We start from the raw sequence: 25,391 nt of genomic DNA on the forward strand, positions 1-25,391 counted from the left end.
GATGCTGTTGGCCCTCTTGGCCACCAGGCCATACTGCTGGCTCATGTTCAATCACCTGCTGACGAGCACCCTCAGGTCCCTTTCTGCCTGGGCACTGCCCAGCCACTCTGTCCCCAGCCTGTGGTGCTGCAGAGGGTTGTTGTGACTCAAGGGAAGGACCCGGCACCTGGACTTGTTAAACCTCATATCACTGGACTTAGCCCATCTACCCAGCCTGTCCAGGTCCCTCTGCAGAGCCTTCCTACCCTCTAACAGATCAATGCTTTCATCCAATTTGGTGTCATCTAGATTTGCTGATGGTGGACTCAGTCCACTCAGACTATTAATAAAGGGATTCAGCAGGACTGGCCCCAGCGCTGAGCCCTGGGGGGCTCCACTGGTGAATGCCCACCAAGTGGATGTGACACAATTCACTTCCACTCTCTGTGCCTGGCTATGCAGCCAGTTTCTAACCCAGCAAAGAGTGCTCCTGTCCAAGCCGTGGGCTGCCAGCTTTTCCAGGAGTGTCCTATGGGGAGATGGTGTCAAAGGCATTGCTGAAGGTCGAGTAGACAACATCCACAGCCTTCCCCTCATCCACCAGGTGGGTTATCTGGTTATCAAAGGAGATCAGATTGGTTAAGCACAACCTGCCGCTCCTAAATCCATGCTGGCTGGGTCTGATCCCTCAGCTGTCCTGTAGGTGCTGTGTCACCACATTGAAGGTGATCTGTGCCATAGCCTTACTAGGCACCAAGGTCAGGCTGACAGGCCTGTAGTTTCCTGTGTGCTCCTTATGGCCCTTCTTATGGATGAGCATCACATTGGCCAACCCAGTCATCTGGCACCTCCCTGGTTACTCAGGACTGATGGTAAATGACAGAAAGCATCTTGGCAAGGTCTTCTGCCATCCCCCTCATCAACCTAGGATGGATCCTCTGCGGTCTCATAGACTTGACAGCATCTAAGTGGCTCAGCAGGTCTCTAACTGCTTCCTCCTGGATGACAGGGGAGGCTATTCTGTTTCCTGTCCCCATCTACCAGCTCAGGAGGCCAGTTGTCCTGAGGACAGCCTGTCCAATTGTTGAAAACTGAAGCAAAGAAGACGTTAGGTACCGCAGCCTTTTCCTCATCTTTGCTAACTGTATTCCCCCCTTGTCCAATAAAGAATGGAGGTTCTCCTTGCCCCTCCAAGATGTGTTAAGTTCACCAAAGGACTTTGCCCACCGTGGCAAATTCTCCAAAGAGGCAACTGCTCATCTGTGATGACTGAAGCTTCCCCGCTCTGAACATGTCTCTGTGAAACTGGGAAAGAGTTAACCCACTTGAGATGAACGTGAGATAAGATTGTCTGGGTGCTTTCTCAGACTAGTGGGAGGAAAACAGATACTGGAAGAGAACTGATACTGGACAGAAAGAATCCACAGAGAAAGCCAACCCAGCAGCTGTGCTGAAAATCAACTCTGCGTGTAGCCAATGAGCGTTAATTCCTTTGTTTGCTAAAATGTAGAAAGAGTGAAAAGTTTTGAACACCTTGGGAACCACATCAGCAAGAAGACCAGGGTGAAGAGAGATGCAACAGGATGCTTTCTGGATCCAGGTGTGGTGATAGCTTTTTCTCAAATTGTCTTGCTCTTTCTCTCCCTCTGGCCCTCCTTTTCTTTTTCTTTCCTATTCTTCCTCCTCTTTCCTATTTCTGTCTATCTATTTCACACTGACTGTTAAATAAAATCCATACTATTGACTTTGGCACATGGTGTTGTCTGCATCTTAATTCAGGTAGAGGCGTCTGTCAGTAATTGGATCATAACAGATGTGCTGACACAACAGATTGCTGCTGTGAGAGGGTGAGAGGTGCAGCTGATCCTTGGCCCAGGGACTGGCACTGGAGAAGGCAGGTGCAGCTCTTATCTTCCCTGGAGTGTTTGTGCATTGGTGTTACATTCCACCCCTATGTGGAAGGGAGCAAACAAGATTTGTAGATGTTCACAGGTGAAAAAGAATGGCAAAAATCAAAAGGGTCCAAAAAAACCTTACAAGTATTTATTAACAAACTACACACTCAGCATGGCAATTGGTGTGTGTTTTGCCACTATCTTCTCATAGTGAGAGAAACAAAGAATAAAAGAATAGAGGGAAGAAGGGAAAAAGAAATCAGGTAGGAGAGGAAAGAAGTTCATGGTCCTTGGTCCAGCATTGATCCAGCCAACAGGTGTCCAGGGTCCTGAGAGGATGCCACCCAGCCTCTGTGGCGGTACATTTTTACAGGTAAGTTTTCCCCATTACGGGATTAGGTTCCTCACTCTTCATACAAATGAGTTAGCATGTGCAGCCCAGTATTCTGGACCTTTCTGGAAATGGGGGGGGGGGGGGGGCTTTGTGGGTTTTTTGGTGGTCTTGATTCTCCCTCTATTGGTCTTGCTTGCTCCTTAACCCCACTCCTACACTTAAGTTGTCCTTTATGTTGTGTGGTCACCGTGGACTGGAACAGGAAATTCAGCTCCAGAATGGTGCTGCATTACCTTCGTATGTGCCCTTTCCAGGCACATCCTGTTATAACTTGGCTGCTTGATGGCTGTTGGTGTTCAGGGCATAGCAATGTGTTAACTCTTTACTGCCTAGGTTTCTACATTGGTAAAAAAACCCAGTTACCATCTGATAGGGACAAAAATCATCCTTAGGGCAGAGAAGGGCTTCACATTCTTAATGACAGGGCAACATCTGCACCCTTTTTTCCCCCCTTTCTCTTGTTTTCCTAGTGTTGTGTTTCTTGCGCTTGTTGTTATTACAGACTTAAGGTGCCAGATGCTACTTTTCCACTGTAGATATATTAATATCTGTAGGGAAGGCATTGATCTGTACAAAAGGGAGTGTGAAGCCAAATTCTTCCTAGATGAGGGTGAAGGGTTCCCTGAGTTGAGGGCTGCTTGGGCAATGATCAAGCCAGTAGGATTTTATAAGATTTGGATGGAGAATATTCTCAGAGCAGAAAATACAGTCTGTTGGGTTTTTATTTATTTATTTATTTATTTATTTATTTATTTTTGGCTTACAATTTAAAATTTAATTCAGTTTAATGAAATTCAAATTAATATAACTCAGAAGGAACGGGTTGTGGTCCACTATAGCCTGAACTGCTGGTGGTCCATTCTGCCGTTCAAAATAATTTTTTCTTTAGGTACCGCAAGATATCCTTCAGCAGATTAAAGAATTGCAGCAGCTTTTCAGGTGGGAATGGACAGGGTTGTGTTGGTCTTGGATTTACTGTCTGCAGGGGGGCTGCGGTATAGGTTGGCGCTGGTGCTGGTGCTGGAGTAACTGCTGGTGCTGGCCTTTTTCCCATTGTGGTCCAGATCCAGTTGTAATAGTACTGAGTGGAGCTGGAGACTGCAGGCCGTTTAGGTCTGGCACAGCCTACTCCCCAGCTGGTCACACCGATTTGCCAGAAAAAGCCAGCACGCTTATCTTGGCAGACAAGAGGCCCTCCACTGTCACCCTGAAGCAGAACAGAGAGGATTAAGGTGCTTTTGCATGCCCCTGTCAGAAGTTAGTTGGCTCTTTTACTCTCCCAGCCCCTGCCAGAACTGGATTCCTGGCAGAGCAAGGCTCTGTTCAAGTTCTGGGACCTGCAGAACCTTGACACCCTTGGGAGCAGGTGGGGGCCTGTAAGGTGAGACTCTCTGTCTCCCCTGCATGTGGATGGTTCAGGGTAGGCATCTGGACCTCAGTGAGCAAGGACACACAGATGGGAAAGGGGGTGGAAGCTCCAGCAGTGGTGCCGAGCTGGGGCTTTGCGAGCAACTGACCAGGGAAAGCAGATGCTGGGCTGTGCTTGGGTGGTGTGATGGGGCTGCCCACACTGCTGGGGGCTGGGGCTCTCATAGCACGCTCCTACCTGGCAGGTGCCAACACCGCCTTGCCCAGCACACACGTGGAAGTCATGGATGTTCCCTTGCAGCCACTCGCTACTGTTGCAGAGCTGCTTATCGACAACTTGGACCTTGGCCTGCTGCAGGACATCTCTACCTGATGCTGTGAGCAGGGAAAGGAATGAGTTCCCAGCAGCTCCTTGCCTATTCTTCTGGCCTGTCTCTGTGTTGAAGTTCTTCCCTAGGGCTTAGCTCTGCCTCTAGAGAGCTGCTGGATTGCTGTGTCCCTGCCCAATGCTGTCTGGCATTGGGCAGCAGGCCAGACCCATCTCTCCAGAGGCACATGTCCCATAGCCCAACTATCATTTTGCCTCTGCTGTCAGGAAGCCCCAGCCATCCCTCCCTTGTGTGTCAGCCTTGCCCTCAGGGCACAGGTCCTTTGTGGGAACTCACATTTGACAATTCTGTCTCCCCAGCCAGCAACGTAACAGTTTTTCAGCTCCGATACTTTCACCGAAGGACCAGGCAGGCAGGCAGTCTGAATGGAAGACCTACACCGGACTGGCCGGTCCAATTCCAGCAAGGCGATGTCGTTATACCCGAGTTCAGGAGTGTATTTCTCGTGAACGATCAGCCGCTTAATCCGGCGCACTTCCACACCAGGGCCTGACTGGCCCAACGAGGTGGCCCCAAGCACGATGGCCCACTCGCTGAGGGGACTGGAAGGCAGATGGAGAGAGGGGTGAGAGGGAGTAGAATCATGTGCTGTGACAGACCAGCACTTCCCTGCCTTCTGCTTCCTGAGGCGGCAGAGAGGAAAACAGGACTACAGAGAGTGAAAGTAGACTCAAGATAAGTTAAGCTGGAGGCTGCTAGGAAGCAGTGGCATGAGCCCAGTCTTCTCCCTGAGCAGTCTCTCAGCTGGGCCCTGCAATGTCAAGGCACTAGGCACACTGCAAGGAAACGGGATGGGGAGAGCATGCACTGGTGGTATGGGGATATCCCTGTACCTAGGTCCTCCTTACTTTGTGATGTTGAGAAAGCAGTGGGCAGCTGTGAGGAGCCACTGCGCACTGACAAGGGTCCCTCCGCAGACATGCACAGATACCGGTGGGTTCCAGTAGCGACGGACACTGGCGATGCCTGCCCAGGCTCCAGTCCCTGGCATGACATCTGTGCCACCCACCACACGTGTTGAGCCGAAGGTAGCACCCATGGGCCGGAGCCCACAGGTCTGTCTGTAAGCAGAAGGTCATTACTGTCCTGTGAGAAGGCTTCCACAAGGCTTTGGTTGCAAAGCCAGCAGGGACAGGAAACTGCCTGGGGTGTGCATATGTCGGCCTGTTTCTGCTTGAGCCCCGTAGACAAGTGGTGCCAGCCACCTGGGTACTGGTGATGAACTGAGACTCCTGCCTAGGGCTTTGGAAACTGGTATGGATACAGGCGGCAAGTGGGCATCCTCAGGGAACCCCCTAAGCCTTAGCCTGGCTCCCCTCAGGTCAAGCCTGGGGCTACTTACCCACAGGTGCCATGTGCAGGCCTGCACAGAGCCAGAAGGATGAGGATGTACAGCAAAATCATTGTGGTCAGACACAGAAGTCAGCTGCAAGGAGAGAAGGCCTGTCACCTTCAGTGCAGCTGCCAACGTAGTGCCCACAGAATCTGCACTGCCACAGTGCCCTTGCTCCTGGAGCTGATGTCACAGAGGGACTGGTTCCATGTTCTGGGCATGGTGTTGGCCTCTGTAGGTGGGGGGAAGGGCAACACAGAACCACAGAAAGGTCTGGACTGGAAAGTACCTTAAGGATCGACTAGTTTCAAACCCCAGCCATGCACATGGATGCCTTCCACTACACCAGGTTGCTGAGAGTCCCACCCAAGCTGGCCTCAAATGGTCACAGGAATGGGGCATCCACAGCTTCTCTGGGCAGGCAACCTGTGCCAGTACTTTGACAATGATACAAGATTTTACTTGTCATCAAAAAATCCTACAGAATTTGCAGCAACAACAATTAAAAGCAACACACATTCTGATTTTTAAAAACAATTTGCGAAATTGTTTTCACTTGCTTTGCTTGAGACAGAAAAACCAACTAAACAAATGTAACTCAAGGCCTTAAAAAAAAGTCTCAATGCCTAAGCTCTTTTGGTGTTGTTTAGAAACTGACTATGACGAATTCTAATTAAAAGTCATGTTCCTTCAAGAAGCCAGAGCCCCTTTACAGTTGAGCCTGTTTATTTAGTCGTTTCCACTGGACTGCTGAACAGCTTACCCCTATTTCGAGAGGTACAGCAGAGGCTGTGCATTGGACTGCCATTTCAGTTACTGCCAATAAGTTCCTCTCTTTGATTACCACATTCCAGTTTTCTTAGCTTTCCTTTGATGAAGTTCAGGGAAGACCAGTGAGAGAGAAGGTTCCTGCCAAGATATCCAGAGTCCAGTTTCAAGTTCCCTAGTGTGCTGCACAGCACATGCACAGATGGATCATGTGTCAGGAGCCTAAGACGCTGCACTTCCAGCTGCTGTCCCCAAGAGCTGGAAGCCCCTAGTGTTATAAAGAAACTGGCTTTAGTAGGTGGGGTTGATGATGGTTAATTGTTTCAAATGAGTTGGAAGGAATTGCCAACAAATGTAATGAATTGTTGATGTAGTGAATAGTTGCCACAAAGTTAAATCCGTACTCTCAGTGAAGTGGATGTGCAGAGTTGCCAGTCAGGGGGAGGAGACGAGGTGCATCGAGGAGTGATATCACCAGTTCAGCCTGCGATTGGAGGGATTGACCAACCAATAGTGCCTCGTAGTTCCAAAATGATTGGCCAGGAATGCACCACCTTATGGACCAACCAGCGACCAGAAAGAGGGCCAACCAGCAAAGGGATCAAGAAGGCACCAATCGTCAGCGTCCAGAGACTTTAACAACCCCAGGCGCTGGGCGCCCGGGGTCTTTCTGCGGACTTTGTATCCAAAGAAACACCCTGTGCCCTGTGCACAGACCCTTGTTACTTTTTGTTACTCTGACTAGCCGCTGAGGTCCTGGGCTTATCCTGGGGCCTCCTCCTCGGTTGTCTTTGTTTTTAATAAACAGGCCCAGGCTTTTTAAAAATACTCTGGCTCTGATTCGCCTGTTTTTAACACCTAGGACCTGTCTTCCCTTAGTCCACTACCTAGCATGAGAGGTTGGAAGGAGGCACAGCCAGGACAGGTGACCCAAACTGGCCAAAGAGATATTGCAGACCCTCTGACATCCTGCTCAGTATTCCAAGCTGCGTGCAAGAAGGAGGAAGGAGAGGATGTTTGGAGTGATGGCATTTGTCCTCCCAAGTCACTGTGAGGTGTGAGGGGGCCCTGCTGTCCTGGAGATGCAAAACACCTGCCTACCCATGGGAAATGGTGAATGAGTTCTTTGGGGCTTTTTGCTTGTGTGTGTAGCTTCTGCATTCCCTATGCAACTGAATTATTCTCCACCTGTGAGTTTTCCAGCTTTTACCCTGGCAATTGTCTGCCCAGTCCATCCTGCTGGTGGGTCATTGAGCGAGAATGACTGTGTGTGGTGCTTGGTTGCTGGCTGGGATTAAACCACATCATGAGAAATAGAGAAAAAGTGGTTTAAATGCAAGAGGAGGGAGAATGACGCTTCCGATTTTTGGAATGGTGGTGGTTTTTCTGTTTTCCTAAGCCTAAGCCTTCCTTCCTATGGCCTGTCCAGCACCTGATGTGTGGTCTCTCTCACAGCTTCAAATTTGGCTGGGACTGGCCCAAATGGGCCCTCTGCTTTCCTCCTACCAGCACTTTGTGAGTTGTCTCACAGTGTGTTGGGGTGGGAATCCTTAAAATCCGAAGGTTTTGGGAAAGCTGCAAAAGGCAGGCCTCACAGACAGCAGAACTGCGATTAGAGCTAAGCAGTAGCCATAAGATCTGTCAGCAGAAAAATCATATAAGGAGTAGAAGAGTAAGGACAAATAGAACAATGCTCTGTGTATTAAACAGAATAACTCCCTAAGATACAGAAAAGTATATCTAGCGAGATGTTAGGAAATTCTAAGCTTAATGATGGAGCTCTGTGCAATGCATCTTAAGGCTTACAAGCAGGTATTGTATTTGAAATAAGCCAGCATTGTTTTAACCAAAGCTACATGTGCTTGCAGTGGTTGCGTAGAACTACTGTCAGTAGGCTTTGCTTGGTGTGATTGGTCAAAAAGTTTTTAAAGGAAGCTGTAACATTAAGTTCTTGGACAGCTGCCGGGGATGTGAACTGCAGGCATCTTCCCATTGTCGTAACTATGTAATGACGCTGATGCTGGAAAATAAACAGCTCGAGACGCACCCCTCAGCAGTCCCGTCCCATCCGTGATTTCTACATTGTCCCCCAGCCGGCGATAGGATGCCAGGTGGGAGTCCCTCCCTGGGAGCCGGTGGAGCAGGAACTGGCCTCGGGGCTGTTGTCCTCCTTTCCAGCAGCATGGGAGCACAGCAGCCTCTTGGCCTCCTCACTGCATTGGCCCACAATGAAACTGACAGTGCCATCAACCAGCTGTTCTGTGTATTCCTTCAGGAGAGGCTGCAGCGTCTGGACCATGACCTCCCCATCTGGACCGCAGAGGCACGGGGCATACAAGATGCTGTTCTCTGCTCTCAGTGCCAGCCACCCCTGGGACCCATACATTGCCTCCAGCCCCTGGCGCAGTCAGGGCAGCATAGGGTCAAGAACATGTTCTTCTTTTTGGAAAAGTTCTGCCCAGTCCCTGGGCAGCAGGCTACCCACAGCCTCTGTCCCTGCGGGCCTCGGCTCAGCCGGGGAGGGTGTTCCTTGCACAGGAACTGCTCCGGGGCGCTGGCAGCTGTTTCCATCCAGGAGGCCAAGAGATCTTTCTGCCTGGCTGCTGGTCTCTGGTGATTCTCCCTGGGGTGTGATGACACACTCTAGGTATTTTTGTTCCTGCAGAGAAAACCTGGGGGACTCTATCAATCTTCTGCAGAGTGGGCACTCTGGTTTCTTCTCTGCCCAACGCAGGATGCAGCCCATGCAGAACTCATGGCCACAGGGTATCACATAAGCGACACCCTCTTGCTCATCATGACAAATGGGGCAGCTCCACTCTGTCCCCATGGCTTTGTCTGTTCTCCATGGCAAATTCAGGGAGTCCTGAGAAGCTGCTCCCCATCACAGGCACTACCAAAGAATCTCACACACTGCAACAAAACGGAGAAACCTTGGTCCCTTGCTGTCCCAAGGAGGAGATGAAGAAATACCCAATCCCCTGGAGAAGGATGCCCTCCTGACTCCTCAAGCCCTAGTGCCCTTCTCACTACCACTCTGGAGAGACTCAGCCCTCCAGATCTTACAGGCATGCTTGACAGGCGGTGTCTTTTCTGAGAGCCTGGGAAGGTGGTCTCTGGCAGCTGAAAATATGTAGGATTGAGACACCTGTCTGTCATAAATAGATAGTGGGAATTAAGTGGTTCAATACCTTTGAGGTCCTGGATTTTTAATTAAATCTCAGGGCTGGAGGCTGGATTTTTCCTTTCTTTCTATATTTTTTGTTGTAAGATCACTCTTGAACGAGCAAATGTTCTTAATTGAATGCAGTTTTTTTAACAGGGAGGTTCTCTTCTTACAAAGTAAACACTGTGGACAAAAATCCAATGTGGCCTTACAAGGCCCTACGCACATCAGCTGGGTATGCTGGTCAAGCACCACCTGTGCAGGTGATCTCTAGTGAAGACTAGAATGAAGGCTTTGCTCCCTGCTCATGGATCTCAGGGGCTCTGAGAACCTGTGCACCCTTGATGACCAGAGCTGCATAAAATATTGTAGGAGACTTAAAGAGCACAATTGCCTTAAACACCAATCACAGAATCACAGAATCAACTAGGTTGGGAAAAACCTGAGATCATTGAGTCCAACCTATGACCAAAGATCACCTTGTCAACCAGATCACAGCACTAAGAGCCATGTCCAGTCTTCCCTTAAACACCTCCAGGGACAGTGACTCCACCACCTCCCTGGGAAGTCTATTCCAATGCCCAAAATCACCCTTTCTGTGAAGATTTTTTCCTAATGTCTAGCCTAAACCTCCCCAGTGCAGCTTAAGACTTTGTCTTCTTCTATTGCTGGTTGCCTGGTGGAAGAGACTCACCCCCACCTGGCTACCCCCTCCTTTCAGGGAGTTGCTATGGGTTGATAATGTCACCCCTGAGCCTTCTCTTCTCCAGGCTAAACAACCCCAGCTCCCTCAGCTGCTTCTCATAGGACCTGTGTCCCAGACCACTCACCATACTTATTGCCCTCCTCTGGACACATGTGAGCATCTCAACATCCTTCCTAAACTGAGGGTCCCAGAACTGGACACAGCACTCAAGGTGTGGCCTCACCAGTGCTGAGTACAGGGGAAGAATCACTGCCCTGGTCCTGCTGGCCACACCATTCCTGATACAGGCCAGGATGCTGTTGGCCCTCTTGGCCACCAGGCCATACTGCTGGCTCATGTTCAATCACCTGCTGACGAGCACCCTCAGGTCCCTTTCTGCCTGGGCACTGCCCAGCCACTCTGTCCCCAGCCTGTGGTGCTGCAGAGGGTTGTTGTGACTCAAGGGAAGGACCCGGCACCTGGACTTGTTAAACCTCATATCACTGGACTTAGCCCATCTACCCAGCCTGTCCAGGTCCCTCTGCAGAGCCTTCCTACCCTCTAAGAGATCAATACTTTCATCCAATTTGGTGTCATCTAGGTTTGCTGATGGTGGACTCAGTCCACTCAGACTATTAATAAAGGGATTCAGCAGGACTGGCCCCAGCGCTGAGCCCTGGGGGGCTCCACTGGTGAATGCCCACCAAGTGGATGTGACACAATTCACTTCCACTCTCTGTGCCTGGCTATGCAGCCAGTTTCTAACCCAGCAAAGAGTGCTCCTGTCCAAGCCGTGGGCTGCCAGCTTTTCCAGGAGTGTCCTATGGGGAGATGGTGTCAAAGGCATTGCTGAAGGTCGAGTAGACAACATCCACAGCCTTCCCCTCATCCACCAGGTGGGTTATCTGGTTATCAAAGGAGATCAGATTGGTTAAGCACAACCTGCCGCTCCTAAATCCATGCTGGCTGGGTCTGATCCCTCAGCTGTCCTGTAGGTGCTGTGTCACCACATTGAAGGTGATCTGTGCCATAGCCTTACTAGGCACCAAGGTCAGGCTGACAGGCCTGTAGTTTCCTGTGTGCTCCTTATGGCCCTTCTTATGGATGAGCATCACATTGGCCAACCCAGTCATCTGGCACCTCCCTGGTTACTCAGGACTGATGGTAAATGACAGAAAGCATCTTGGCAAGGTCTTCTGCCATCCCCCTCATCAACCTAGGATGGATCCTCTGCGGTCTCATAGACTTGACAGCATCTAAGTGGCTCAGCAGGTCTCTAACTGCTTCCTCCTGGATGACAGGGGAGGCTATTCTGTTTCCTGTCCCCATCTACCAGCTCAGGAGGCCAGTTGTCCTGAGGACAGCCTGTCCAATTGTTGAAAACTGAAGCAAAGAAGACGTTAGGTACCGCAGCCTTTTCCTCATCTTTGCTAACTGTATTCCCCCCTTGTCCAATAAAGAATGGAGGTTCTCCTTGCCCCTCCAAGATGTGTTAAGTTCACCAAAGGACTTTGCCCACCGTGGCAAATTCTCCAAAGAGGCAACTGCTCATCTGTGATGACTGAAGCTTCCCCGCTCTGAACATGTCTCTGTGAAACTGGGAAAGAGTTAACCCACTTGAGATGAACGTGAGATAAGATTGTCTGGGTGCTTTCTCAGACTAGTGGGAGGAAAACAGATACTGGAAGAGAACTGATACTGGACAGAAAGAATCCACAGAGAAAGCCAACCCAGCAGCTGTGCTGAAAATCAACTCTGTGTGTAGCCAATGAGCGTTAATTCCTTTGTTTGCTAAAATGTAGAAAGAGTGAAAAGTTTTGAACACCTTGGGAACCACATCAGCAAGAAGACCAGGGTGAAGAGAGATGCAACAGGATGCTTTCTGGATCCAGGTGTGGTGATAGTTCTTCTTAAATTGTCTTGCTCTTTCTCTCCCTCTGGCCCTCCTTTTCTTTTTCTTTCCTATTCCTCCTCCTCTTTCCTATTTCTGTCTATCTATTTCACACTGACTGTTAAATAAAATCCATACTATTGACTTTGGCACATGGTGTTGTCTGCATCTTAATTCAGGTAGAGGCGTCTGTCAGTAATTGGATCATAACAGATGTGCTGACACAACAGATTGCTGCTGTGAGAGGGTGAGAGGTGCAGCTGATCCTTGGCCCAGGGACTGGCACTGGAGAAGGCAGGTGCAGCTCTTATCTTCCCTGGAGTGTTTGTGCATTGGTGTTACATTCCACCCCTATGTGGAAGGGAGCAAACAAGATTTGTAGATGTTCACAGGTGAAAAAGAATGGCAAAAATCAAAAGGGTCCAAAAAAACCTTACAAGTATTTATTAACAAACTACACACTCAGCATGGCAATTGGTGTGTGTTTTGCCACTATCTTCTCATAGTGAGAGAAACAAAGAATAAAAGAATAGAGGGAAGAAGGGAAAAAGAAATCAGGTAGGAGAGGAAAGAAGTTCATGGTCCTTGGTCCAGCATTGATCCAGCCAACAGGTGTCCAGGGTCCTGAGAGGATGCCACCCAGCCTCTGTGGCGGTACATTTTTACAGGTAAGTTTTCCCCATTACGGGATTAGGTTCCTCACTCTTCATACAAATGAGTTAGCATGTGCAGCCCAGTATTCTGGACCTTTCTGGAAATGGGGGGGGGGGGGGGGCTTTGTGGGTTTTTTGGTGGTCTTGATTCTCCCTCTATTGGTCTTGCTTGCTCCTTAACCCCACTCCTACACTTAAGTTGTCCTTTATGTTGTGTGGTCACCGTGGACTGGAACAGGAAATTCAGCTCCAGAATGGTGCTGCATTACCTTCGTATGTGCCCTTTCCAGGCACATCCTGTTATAACTTGGCTGCTTGATGGCTGTTGGTGTTCAGGGCATAGCAATGTGTTAACTCTTTACTGCCTAGGTTTCTACATTGGTAAAAAAACCCAGTCACCATCTGATAGGGACAAAAATCATCCTTAGGGCAGAGAAGGGCTTCACATTCTTAATGACAGGGCAACATCTGCACCCTTTTTTCCCCCCTTTCTCTTGTTTTCCTAGTGTTGTGTTTCTGGCGCTTGTTGTTATTACAGACTTAAGGTGCCAGATGCTACTTTTCCACTGTAGATATATTAATATCTGTAGGGAAGGCATTGATCTGTACAAAAGGGAGTGTGAAGCCAAATTCTTCCTAGATGAGGGTGAAGGGTTCCCTGAGTTGAGGGCTGCTTGGGCAATGATCAAGCCAGTAGGATTTTATAAAATTTGGCTGGAGAATATTCTCAGAGCAGAAAATACAGTCTGTTGGGTTTTTATTTATTTATTTATTTATTTATTTTTGGCTTACAATTTAAAATTTAATTCAGTTTAATGAAATTCAAATTAATATAACTCAGAAGGAACGGGTTGTGGTCCACTATAGCCTGAACTGCTGGTGGTCCATTCTGCCGTTCAAAATAATTTTTTCTTTAGGTACCGCAAGATATCCTTCAGCAGATTAAAGAATTGCAGCAGCTTTTCAGGTGGGAATGGACAGGGTTGTGTTGGTCTTGGATTTACTGTCTGCAGGGGGGCTGCGGTATAGGTTGGCGCTGGTGCTGGTGCTGGAGTAACTGCTGGTGCTGGCCTTTTTCCCATTGTGGTCCAGATCCAGTTGTAATAGTACTGAGTGGAGCTGGAGACTGCAGGCCGTTTAGGTCTGGCACAGCCTACTCCCCAGCTGGTCACACCGATTTGCCAGAAAAAGCCAGCACGCTTATCTTGGCAGACAAGAGGCCCTCCACTGTCACCCTGAAGCAGAACAGAGAGGATTAAGGTGCTTTTGCATGCCCCTGTCAGAAGTTAGTTGGCTCTTTTACTCTCCCAGCCCCTGCCAGAACTGGATTCCTGGCAGAGCAAGGCTCTGTTCAAGTTCTGGGACCTGCAGAACCTTGACACCCTTGGGAGCAGGTGGGGGCCTGTAAGGTGAGACTCTCTGTCTCCCCTGCATGTGGATGGTTCAGGGTAGGCATCTGGACCTCAGTGAGCAAGGACACACAGATGGGAAAGGGGGTGGAAGCTCCAGCAGTGGTGCCGAGCTGGGGCTTTGCGAGCAACTGACCAGGGAAAGCAGATGCTGGGCTGTGCTTGGGTGGTGTGATGGGGCTGCCCACACTGCTGGGGGCTGGGGCTCTCATAGCACGCTCCTACCTGGCAGGTGCCAACACCGCCTTGCCCAGCACACACGTGGAAGTCATGGATGTTCCCTTGCAGCCACTCGCTACTGTTGCAGAGCTGCTTATCGACAACTTGGACCTTGGCCTGCTGCAGGACATCTCTACCTGATGCTGTGAGCAGGGAAAGGAATGAGTTCCCAGCAGCTCCTTGCCTATTCTTCTGGCCTGTCTCTGTGTTGAAGTTCTTCCCTAGGGCTTAGCTCTGCCTCTAGAGAGTTGCTGGATTGCTGTGTCCCTGCCCAATGCTGTCTGGCATTGGGCAGCAGGCCAGACCCATCTCTCCAGAGGCACATGTCCCATAGCCCAACTATCATTTTGCCTCTGCTGTCAGGAAGCCCCAGCCATCCCTCCCTTGTGTGTCAGCCTTGCCCTCAGGGCACAGGTCCTTTGTGGGAACTCACATTTGACAATTCTGTCTCCCCAGCCAGCAACGTAACAGTTTTTCAGCTCCGATACTTTCACCGAAGGACCAGGCAGGCAGGCAGTCTGAATGGAAGACCTACACCGGACTGGCCGGTCCAATTCCAGCAAGGCGATGTCGTTATACCCGAGTTCAGGAGTGTATTTCTCGTGAACGATCAGCCGCTTAATCCGGCGCACTTCCACACCAGGGCCTGACTGGCCCAACGAGGTGGCCCCAAGCACGATGGCCCACTCGCTGAGGGGACTGGAAGGCAGATGGAGAGAGGGGTGAGAGGGAGTAGAATCATGTGCTGTGACAGACCAGCACTTCCCTGCCTTCTGCTTCCTGAGGCGGCAGAGAGGAAAACAGGACTACAGAGAGTGAAAGTAGACTCAAGATAAGTTAAGCTGGAGGCTGCTAGGAAGCAGTGGCATGAGCCCAGTCTTCTCCCTGAGCAGTCTCTCAGCTGGGCCCTGCAATGTCAAGGCACTAGGCACACTGCAAGGAAACGGGATGGGGAGAGCATGCACTGGTGGTATGGGGATATCCCTGTACCTAGGTCCTCCTTACTTTGTGATGTTGAGAAAGCAGTGGGCAGCTGTGAGGAGCCACTGCGCACTGACAAGGGTCCCTCCGCAGACATGCACAGATACCGGTGGGTTCCAGTAGCGACGGACACTGGCGATGCCTGCCCAGGCTCCAGTCCCTGGCATGACATCTGTGCCACCCACCACACGTGTTGAGCCGAAGGTAGCACCCATGGGCCGGAGCCCACAGGTCTGTCTGTAAGCAGAAGGTCATTACTGTCCTGTGAGAAGGCTTCCACAAGGCTTTGGTTGCAAAGCCAGCAGGGACAGGAAACTGCCTGGGGTGTGCATATGTCGGCCTGTTTCTGCTTGAGCCCCGTAGACAAGTGGTGCCAGCCACCTGGGTACTGGTGATGAACTGAGACTCCTGCCTAGGGCTTTGGAAACTGGTATGGATACAGGCGGCAAGTGGGCATCCTCAGGGAACCCCCTAAGCCTTAGCCTGGCTCCCCTCAGGTCAAGCCTGGGGCTACTTACCCACAGGTGCCATGTGCAGGCCTGCACAGAGCCAGAAGGATGAGGATGTACAGCAAAATCATTGTGGTCAGACACAGAAGTCAGCTGCAAGGAGAGAAGGCCTGTCACCTTCAGTGCAGCTGCCAACGTAGTGCCCACAGAATCTGCACTGCCACAGTGCCCTTGCTCCTGGAGCTGATGTCACAGAGGGACTGGTTCCATGTTCTGGGCATGGTGTTGGCCTCTGTAGGTGGGGGGAAGGGCAACACAGAACCACAGAAAGGTCTGGACTGGAAAGTACCTTAAGGATCGACTAGTTTCAAACCCCAGCCATGCACATGGATGCCTTCCACTACACCAGGTGGCTGAGAGTCCCACCCAAGCTGGCCTCAAATGGTCACAGGAATGGGGCATCCACAGCTTCTCTGGGCAGGCAACCTGTGCCAGTACTTTGACAATGATACAAGATTTTACTTGTCATCAAAAAATCCTACAGAATTTGCAGCAACAACAATTAAAAGCAACACACATTCTGATTTTTAAAAACAATTTGCGAAATTGTTTTCACTTGCTTTGCTTGAGACAGAAAAACCAACTAAACAAATGTAACTCAAGGCCTTAAAAAAAAGTCTCAATGCCTAAGCTCTTTTGGTGTTGTTTAGAAACTGACTATGACGAATTCTAATTCAAAGTCATGTTCCTTCAAGAAGCCAGAGCCCCTTTACAGTTGAGCCTGTTTATTTAGTCGTTTCCACTGGACTGCTGAACAGCTTACCCCTATTTCGAGAGGTACAGCAGAGGCTGTGCATTGGACTGCCATTTCAGTTACTGCCAATAAGTTCCTCTCTTTGATTACCACATTCCAGTTTTCTTAGCTTTCCTTTGATGAAGTTCAGGGAAGACCAGTGAGAGAGAAGGTTCCTGCCAAGATATCCAGAGTCCAGTTTCAAGTTCCCTAGTGTGCTGCACAGCACATGCACAGATGGATCATGTGTCAGGAGCCTAAGACGCTGCACTTCCAGCTGCTGTCCCCAAGAGCTGGAAGCCCCTAGTGTTATAAAGAAACTGGCTTTAGTAGGTGGGGTTGATGATGGTTAATTGTTTCAAATGAGTTGGAAGGAATTGCCAACAAATGTAATGAATTGTTGATGTAGTGAATAGTTGCCACAAAGTTAAATCCGTACTCTCAGTGAAGTGGATGTGCAGAGTTGCCAGTCAGGGGGAGGAGACGAGGTGCATCGAGGAGTGATATCACCAGTTCAGCCTGCGATTGGAGGGATTGACCAACCAATAGTGCCTCGTAGTTCCAAAATGATTGGCCAGGAATGCACCACCTTATGGACCAACCAGCGACCAGAAAGAGGGCCAACCAGCAAAGGGATCAAGAAGGCACCAATCGTCAGCGTCCAGAGACTTTAACAACCCCAGGCGCTGGGCGCCCGGGGTCTTTCTGCGGACTTTGTATCCAAAGAAACGCCCTGTGCCCTGTGCACAGACCCTTGTTACTTTTTGTTACTCTGACTTGCCGCTGAGGTCCTGGGCTTATCCTGGGGCCTCCTCCTCGGTTGTCTTTGTTTTTAATAAACAGGCCCAGGCTTTTTAAAAATACTCTGGCTCTGATTCGCCTGTTTTTAACACCTAGGACCTGTCTTCCCTTAGTCCACTACCTAGCATGAGAGGTTGGAAGGAGGCACAGCCAGGACAGGTGACCCAAACTGGCCAAAGAGATATTGCAGACCCTCTGACATCCTGCTCAGTATTCCAAGCTGCGTGCAAGAAGGAGGAAGGAGAGGATGTTTGGAGTGATGGCATTTGTCCTCCCAAGTCACTGTGAGGTGTGAGGGGGCCCTGCTGTCCTGGAGATGCAAAACACCTGCCTACCCATGGGAAATGGTGAATGAGTTCTTTGGGGCTTTTTGCTTGTGTGTGTAGCTTCTGCATTCCCTATGCAACTGAATTATTCTCCACCTGTGAGTTTTCCAGCTTTTACCCTGGCAATTGTTTGCCCAGTCCATCCTGCTGGTGGGTCATTGAGCGAGAATGACTGTGTGTGGTGCTTGGTTGCTGGCTGGGATTAAACCACATCATGAGAAATAGAGAAAAAGTGGTTTAAATGCAAGAGGAGGGAGAATGACGCTTCCGATTTTTGGAATAGTGGTGGTTTTTCTGTTTTCCTAAGCCTAAGCCTTCCTTCCTATGGCCTGTCCAGCACCTGATGTGTGGTCTCTCTCACAGCTTCAAATTTGGCTGGGACTGGCCCAAATGGGCCCTCTGCTTTCCTCCTACCAGCACTTTGTGAGTTGTCTCACAGTGTGTTGGGGTGGGAATCCTTAAAATCCGAAGGTTTTGGGAAAGCTGCAAAAGGCAGGCCTCACAGACAGCAGAACTGCGATTAGAGCTAAGCAGTAGCCATAAGATCTGTCAGCAGAAAAATCATATAAGGAGTAGAAGAGTAAGGACAAATAGAACAATGCTCTGTGTATTAAACAGAATAACTCCCTAAGATACAGAAAAGTATATCTAGCGAGATGTTAGGAAATTCTAAGCTTAATGATGGAGCTCTGTGCAATGCATCTTAAGGCTTACAAGCAGGTATTGTATTTGAAATAAGCCAGCATTGTTTTAACCAAAGCTACATGTGCTTGCAGTGGTTGCGTAGAACTACTGTCAGTAGGCTTTGCTTGGTGTGATTGGTCAAAAAGTTTTTAAAGGAAGCTGTAACATTAAGTTCTTGGACAGCTGCCGGGGATGTGAACTGCAGGCATCTTCCCATTGTCGTAACTATGTAATGACGCTGATGCTGGAAAATAAACAGCTCGAGACGCACCCCTCAGCAGTCCCGTCCCATCCGTGATTTCTACATTGTCCCCCAGCCGGCGATAGGATGCCAGGTGGGAGTCCCTCCCTGGGAGCCGGTGGAGCAGGAACTGGCCTCGGGGCTGTTGTCCTCCTTTCCAGCAGCATGGGAGCACAGCAGCCTCTTGGCCTCCTCACTGCATTGGCCCACAATGAAACTGACAGTGCCATCAACCAGCTGTTCTGTGTATTCCTTCAGGAGAGGCTGCAGCGTCTGGACCATGACCTCCCCATCTGGACCGCAGAGGCACGGGGCATACAAGATGCTGTTCTCTGCTCTCAGTGCCAGCCACCCCTGGGACCCATACATTGCCTCCAGCCCCTGGCGCAGTCAGGGCAGCATAGGGTCAAGAACATGTTCTTCTTTTTGGAAAAGTTCTGCCCAGTCCCTGGGCAGCAGGCTACCCACAGCCTCTGTCCCTGCGGGCCTCGGCTCAGCCGGGGAGGGTGTTCCTTGCACAGGAACTGCTCCGGGGCGCTGGCAGCTGTTTCCATCCAGGAGGCCAAGAGATCTTTCTGCCTGGCTGCTGGTCTCTGGTGATTCTCCCTGGGGTGTGATGACACACTCTAGGTATTTTTGTTCCTGCAGAGAAAACCTGGGGGACTCTATCAATCTTCTGCAGAGTGGGCACTCTGGTTTCTTCTCTGCCCAACGCAGGATGCAGCCCATGCAGAACTCATGGCCACAGGGTATCACATAAGCGACACCCTCTTGCTCATCATGACAAATGGGGCAGCTCCACTCTGTCCCCATGGCTTTGTCTGTTCTCCATGGCAAATTCAGGGAGTCCTGAGAAGCTGCTCCCCATCACAGGCACTACCAAAGAATCTCACACACTGCAACAAAACGGAGAAACCTTGGTCCCTTGCTGTCCCAAGGAGGAGATGAAGAAATACCCAATCCCCTGGAGAAGGATGCCCTCCTGACTCCTCAAGCCCTAGTGCCCTTCTCACTACCACTCTGGAGAGACTCAGCCCTCCAGATCTTACAGGCATGCTTGACAGGCGGTGTCTTTTCTGAGAGCCTGGGAAGGTGGTCTCTGGCAGCTGAAAATATGTAGGATTGAGACACCTGTCTGTCATAAATAGATAGTGGGAATTAAGTGGTTCAATACCTTTGAGGTCCTGGATTTTTAATTAAATCTCAGGGCTGGAGGCTGGATTTTTCCTTTCTTTCTATATTTTTTGTTGTAAGATCACTCTTGAACGAGCAAATGTTCTTAATTGAATGCAGTTTTTTTAACAGGGAGGTTCTCTTCTTACAAAGTAAACACTGTGGACAAAAATCCAATGTGGCCTTACAAGGCCCTACGCACATCAGCTGGGTATGCTGGTCAAGCACCACCTGTGCAGGTGATCTCTAGTGAAGACTAGAATGAAGGCTTTGCTCCCTGCTCATGGATCTCAGGGGCTCTGAGAACCTGTGCACCCTTGATGACCAGAGCTGCATAAAATATTGTAGGAGACTTAAAGAGCACAATTGCCTTAAACACCAATCACAGAATCACAGAATCAACTAGGTTGGGAAAAACCTGAGATCATTGAGTCCAACCTATGACCAAAGATCACCTTGTCAACCAGATCACAGCACTAAGAGCCATGTCCAGTCTTCCCTTAAACACCTCCAGGGACAGTGACTCCACCACCTCCCTGGGAAGTCTATTCCAATGCCCAAAATCACCCTTTCTGTGAAGATTTTTTCCTAATGTCTAGCCTAAACCTCCCCAGTGCAGCTTAAGACTTTGTCTTCTTCTATTGCTGGTTGCCTGGTGGAAGAGACTCACCCCCACCTGGCTACCCCCTCCTTTCAGGGAGTTGCTATGGGTTGATAATGTCACCCCTGAGCCTTCTCTTCTCCAGGCTAAACAACCCCAGCTCCCTCAGCTGCTCCTCATAGGACCTGTGTCCCAGACCACTCACCATACTTATTGCCCTCCTCTGGACACATGTGAGCATCTCAACATCCTTCCTAAACTGAGGGTCCCAGAACTGGACACAGCACTCAAGGTGTGGCCTCACCAGTGCTGAGTACAGGGGAAGAATCACTGCCCTGGTCCTGCTGGCCACACCATTCCTGATACAGGCCAGGATGCTGTTGGCCCTCTTGGCCACCAGGCCATACTGCTGGCTCATGTTCAATCACCTGCTGACGAGCACCCTCAGGTCCCTTTCTGCCTGGGCACTGCCCAGCCACTCTGTCCCCAGCCTGTGGTGCTGCAGAGGGTTGTTGTGACTCAAGGGAAGGACCCGGCACCTGGACTTGTTAAACCTCATATCACTGGACTTAGCCCATCTACCCAGCCTGTCCAGGTCCCTCTGCAGAGCCTTCCTACCCTCTAAGAGATCAATACTTTCATCCAATTTGGTGTCATCTAGGTTTGCTGATGGTGGACTCAGTCCACTCAGACTATTAATAAAGGGATTCAGCAGGACTGGCCCCAGCGCTGAGCCCTGGGGGGCTCCACTGGTGAATGCCCACCAAGTGGATGTGACACAATTCACTTCCACTCTCTGTGCCTGGCTATGCAGCCAGTTTCTAACCCAGCAAAGAGTGCTCCTGTCCAAGCCGTGGGCTGCCAGCTTTTCCAGGAGTGTCCTATGGGGAGATGGTGTCAAAGGCATTGCTGAAGGTCGAGTAGACAACATCCACAGCCTTCCCCTCATCCACCAGGTGGGTTATCTGGTTATCAAAGGAGATCAGATTGGTTAAGCACAACCTGCCGCTCCTAAATCCATGCTGGCTGGGTCTGATCCCTCAGCTGTCCTGTAGGTGCTGTGTCACCACATTGAAGGTGATCTGTGCCATAGCCTTACTAGGCACCAAGGTCAGGCTGACAGGCCTGTAGTTTCCTGTGTGCTCCTTATGGCCCTTCTTATGGATGAGCATCACATTGGCCAACCCAGTCATCTGGCACCTCCCTGGTTACTCAGGACTGATGGTAAATGACAGAAAGCATCTTGGCAAGGTCTTCTGCCATCCCCCTCATCAACCTAGGATGGATCCTCTGCGGTCTCATAGACTTGACAGCATCTAAGTGGCTCAGCAGGTCTCTAACTGCTTCCTCCTGGATGACAGGGGAGGCTATTCTGTTTCCTGTCCCCATCTACCAGCTCAGGAGGCCAGTTGTCCTGAGGACAGCCTGTCCAATTGTTGAAAACTGAAGCAAAGAAGACGTTAGGTACCGCAGCCTTTTCCTCATCTTTGCTAACTGTATTCCCCCCTTGTCCAATAAAGAATGGAGGTTCTCCTTGCCCCTCCAAGATGTGTTAAGTTCACCAAAGGACTTTGCCCACCGTGGCAAATTCTCCAAAGAGGCAACTGCTCATCTGTGATGACTGAAGCTTCCCCGCTCTGAACATGTCTCTGTGAAACTGGGAAAGAGTTAACCCACTTGAGATGAACGTGAGATAAGATTGTCTGGGTGCTTTCTCAGACTAGTGGGAGGAAAACAGATACTGGAAGAGAACTGATACTGGACAGAAAGAATCCACAGAGAAAGCCAACCCAGCAGCTGTGCTGAAAATCAACTCTGTGTGTAGCCAATGAGCGTTAATTCCTTTGTTTGCTAAAATGTAGAAAGAGTGAAAAGTTTTGAACACCTTGGGAACCACATCAGCAAGAAGACCAGGGTGAAGAGAGATGCAACAGGATGCTTTCTGGATCCAGGTGTGGTGATAGTTCTTCTTAAATTGTCTTGCTCTTTCTCTCCCTCTGGCCCTCCTTTTCTTTTTCTTTCCTATTCCTCCTCCTCTTTCCTATTTCTGTCTATCTATTTCACACTGACTGTTAAATAAAATCCATACTATTGACTTTGGCACATGGTGTTGTCTGCATCTTAATTCAGGTAGAGGCGTCTGTCAGTAATTGGATCATAACAGATGTGCTGACACAACAGATTGCTGCTGTGAGAGGGTGAGAGGTGCAGCTGATCCTTGGCCCAGGGACTGGCACTGGAGAAGGCAGGTGCAGCTCTTATCTTCCCTGGAGTGTTTGTGCATTGGTGTTACATTCCACCCCTATGTGGAAGGGAGCAAACAAGATTTGTAGATGTTCACAGGTGAAAAAGAATGGCAAAAATCAAAAGGGTCCAAAAAAACCTTACAAGTATTTATTAACAAACTACACACTCAGCATGGCAATTGGTGTGTGTTTTGCCACTATCTTCTCATAGTGAGAGAAACAAAGAATAAAAGAATAGAGGGAAGAAGGGAAAAAGAAATCAGGTAGGAGAGGAAAGAAGTTCATGGTCCTTGGTCCAGCATTGATCCAGCCAACAGGTGTCCAGGGTCCTGAGAGGATGCCACCCAGCCTCTGTGGCGGTACATTTTTACAGGTAAGTTTTCCCCATTACGGGATTAGGTTCCTCACTCTTCATACAAATGAGTTAGCATGTGCAGCCCAGTATTCTGGACCTTTCTGGAAATGGGGGGGGGGGGGGCTTTGTGGGTTTTTTGGTGGTCTTGATTCTCCCTCTATTGGTCTTGCTTGCTCCTTAACCCCACTCCTACACTTAAGTTGTCCTTTATGTTGTGTGGTCACCGTGGACTGGAACAGGAAATTCAGCTCCAGAATGGTGCTGCATTACCTTCGTATGTGCCCTTTCCAGGCACATCCTGTTATAACTTGGCTGCTTGATGGCTGTTGGTGTTCAGGGCATAGCAATGTGTTAACTCTTTACTGCCTAGGTTTCTACATTGGTAAAAAAACCCAGTCACCATCTGATAGGGACAAAAATCATCCTTAGGGCAGAGAAGGGCTTCACATTCTTAATGACAGGGCAACATCTGCACCCTTTTTTCCCCCCTTTCTCTTGTTTTCCTAGTGTTGTGTTTCTGGCGCTTGTTGTTATTACAGACTTAAGGTGCCAGATGCTACTTTTCCACTGTAGATATATTAATATCTGTAGGGAAGGCATTGATCTGTACAAAAGGGAGTGTGAAGCCAAATTCTTCCTAGATGAGGGTGAAGGGTTCCCTGAGTTGAGGGCTGCTTGGGCAATGATCAAGCCAGTAGGATTTTATAAAATTTGGATGGAGAATATTCTCAGAGCAGAAAATACAGTCTGTTGGGTTTTTATTTATTTATTTATTTATTTATTTTTGGCTTACAATTTAAAATTTAATTCAGTTTAATGAAATTCAAATTAATATAACTCAGAAGGAACGGGTTGTGGTCCACTATAGCCTGAACTGCTGGTGGTCCATTCTGCCGTTCAAAATAATTTTTTCTTTAGGTACCGCAAGATATCCTTCAGCAGATTAAAGAATTGCAGCAGCTTTTCAGGTGGGAATGGACAGGGTTGTGTTGGTCTTGGATTTACTGTCTGCAGGGGGGCTGCGGTATAGGTTGGCGCTGGTGCTGGTGCTGGAGTAACTGCTGGTGCTGGCCTTTTTCCCATTGTGGTCCAGATCCAGTTGTAATAGTACTGAGTGGAGCTGGAGACTGCAGGCCGTTTAGGTCTGGCACAGCCTACTCCCCAGCTGGTCACACCGATTTGCCAGAAAAAGCCAGCACGCTTATCTTGGCAGACAAGAGGCCCTCCACTGTCACCCTGAAGCAGAACAGAGAGGATTAAGGTGCTTTTGCATGCCCCTGTCAGAAGTTAGTTGGCTCTTTTACTCTCCCAGCCCCTGCCAGAACTGGATTCCTGGCAGAGCAAGGCTCTGTTCAAGTTCTGGGACCTGCAGAACCTTGACACCCTTGGGAGCAGGTGGGGGCCTGTAAGGTGAGACTCTCTGTCTCCCCTGCATGTGGATGGTTCAGGGTTGGCATCTGGACCTCAGTGAGCAAGGACACACAGATGGGAAAGGGGGTGGAAGCTCCAGCAGTGGTGCCGAGCTGGGGCTTTGCGAGCAACTGACCAGGGAAAGCAGATGCTGGGCTGTGCTTGGGTGGTGTGATGGGGCTGCCCACACTGCTGGGGGCTGGGGCTCTCATAGCACGCTCCTACCTGGCAGGTGCCAACACCGCCTTGCCCAGCACACACGTGGAAGTCATGGATGTTCCCTTGCAGCCACTCGCTACTGTTGCAGAGCTGCTTATTGACAACTTGGACCTTGGCCTGCTGCAGGACATCTCTACCTGATGCTGTGAGCAGGGAAAGGAATGAGTTCCCAGCAGCTCCTTGCCTATTCTTCTGGCCTGTCTCTGTGTTGAAGTCCTTCCCTAGGGCTTAGCTCTGCCTCTAGAGAGCTGCTGGATTGCTGTGTCCCTGCCCAATGCTGTCTGGCATTGGGCAGCAGGCCAGACCCATCTCTCCAGAGGCACATGTCCCATAGCCCAACTATCATTTTGCCTCTGCTGTCAGGAAGCCCCAGCCATCCCTCCCTTGTGTGTCAGCCTTGCCCTCAGGGCACAGGTCCTTTGTGGGAACTCACATTTGACAATTCTGTCTCCCCAGCCAGCAACGTAACAGTTTTTCAGCTCCGATACTTTCACCGAAGGACCAGGCAGGCAGGCAGTCTGAATGGAAGACCTACACCGGACTGGCCGGTCCAATTCCAGCAAGGCGATGTCGTTATACCCGAGTTCAGGAGTGTATTTCTCGTGAACGATCAGCCGCTTAATCCGGCGCACTTCCACACCAGGGCCTGACTGGCCCAACGAGGTGGCCCCAAGCACGATGGCCCACTCGCTGAGGGGACTGGAAGGCAGATGGAGAGAGGGGTGAGAGGGAGTAGAATCATGTGCTGTGACAGACCAGCACTTCCCTGCCTTCTGCTTCCTGAGGCGGCAGAGAGGAAAACAGGACTACAGAGAGTGAAAGTAGACTCAAGATAAGTTAAGCTGGAGGCTGCTAGGAAGCAGTGGCATGAGCCCAGTCTTCTCCCTGAGCAGTCTCTCAGCTGGGCCCTGCAATGTCAAGGCACTAGGCACACTGCAAGGAAACGGGATGGGGAGAGCATGC

The 25,391-nt window shown here is 50.0% G+C and overlaps 2 protein-coding genes across 2 annotated transcripts in view; one reads left to right on the plus strand and one right to left on the minus strand.

Moving 5' to 3' along the window:
* The window catches only part of GTF2H2 (general transcription factor IIH subunit 2), a 459,966-nt gene that overhangs the window by 49,233 nt on the left and 385,342 nt on the right, over nt 1-25,391 (minus strand). The window lies entirely within an intron of this gene.
* Nucleotides 1-25,391, plus strand: part of LOC137465531 (serine/threonine-protein kinase PAK 3-like) — a 77,760-nt gene that overhangs the window by 2,617 nt on the left and 49,752 nt on the right. The gene's annotated exons all lie outside the window — the stretch shown is intronic.

Source organism: Anomalospiza imberbis, chromosome Z (genome assembly GCF_031753505.1).
Source record: "Anomalospiza imberbis isolate Cuckoo-Finch-1a 21T00152 chromosome Z, ASM3175350v1, whole genome shotgun sequence".
NCBI lineage: Eukaryota > Metazoa > Chordata > Aves > Passeriformes > Viduidae > Anomalospiza > Anomalospiza imberbis.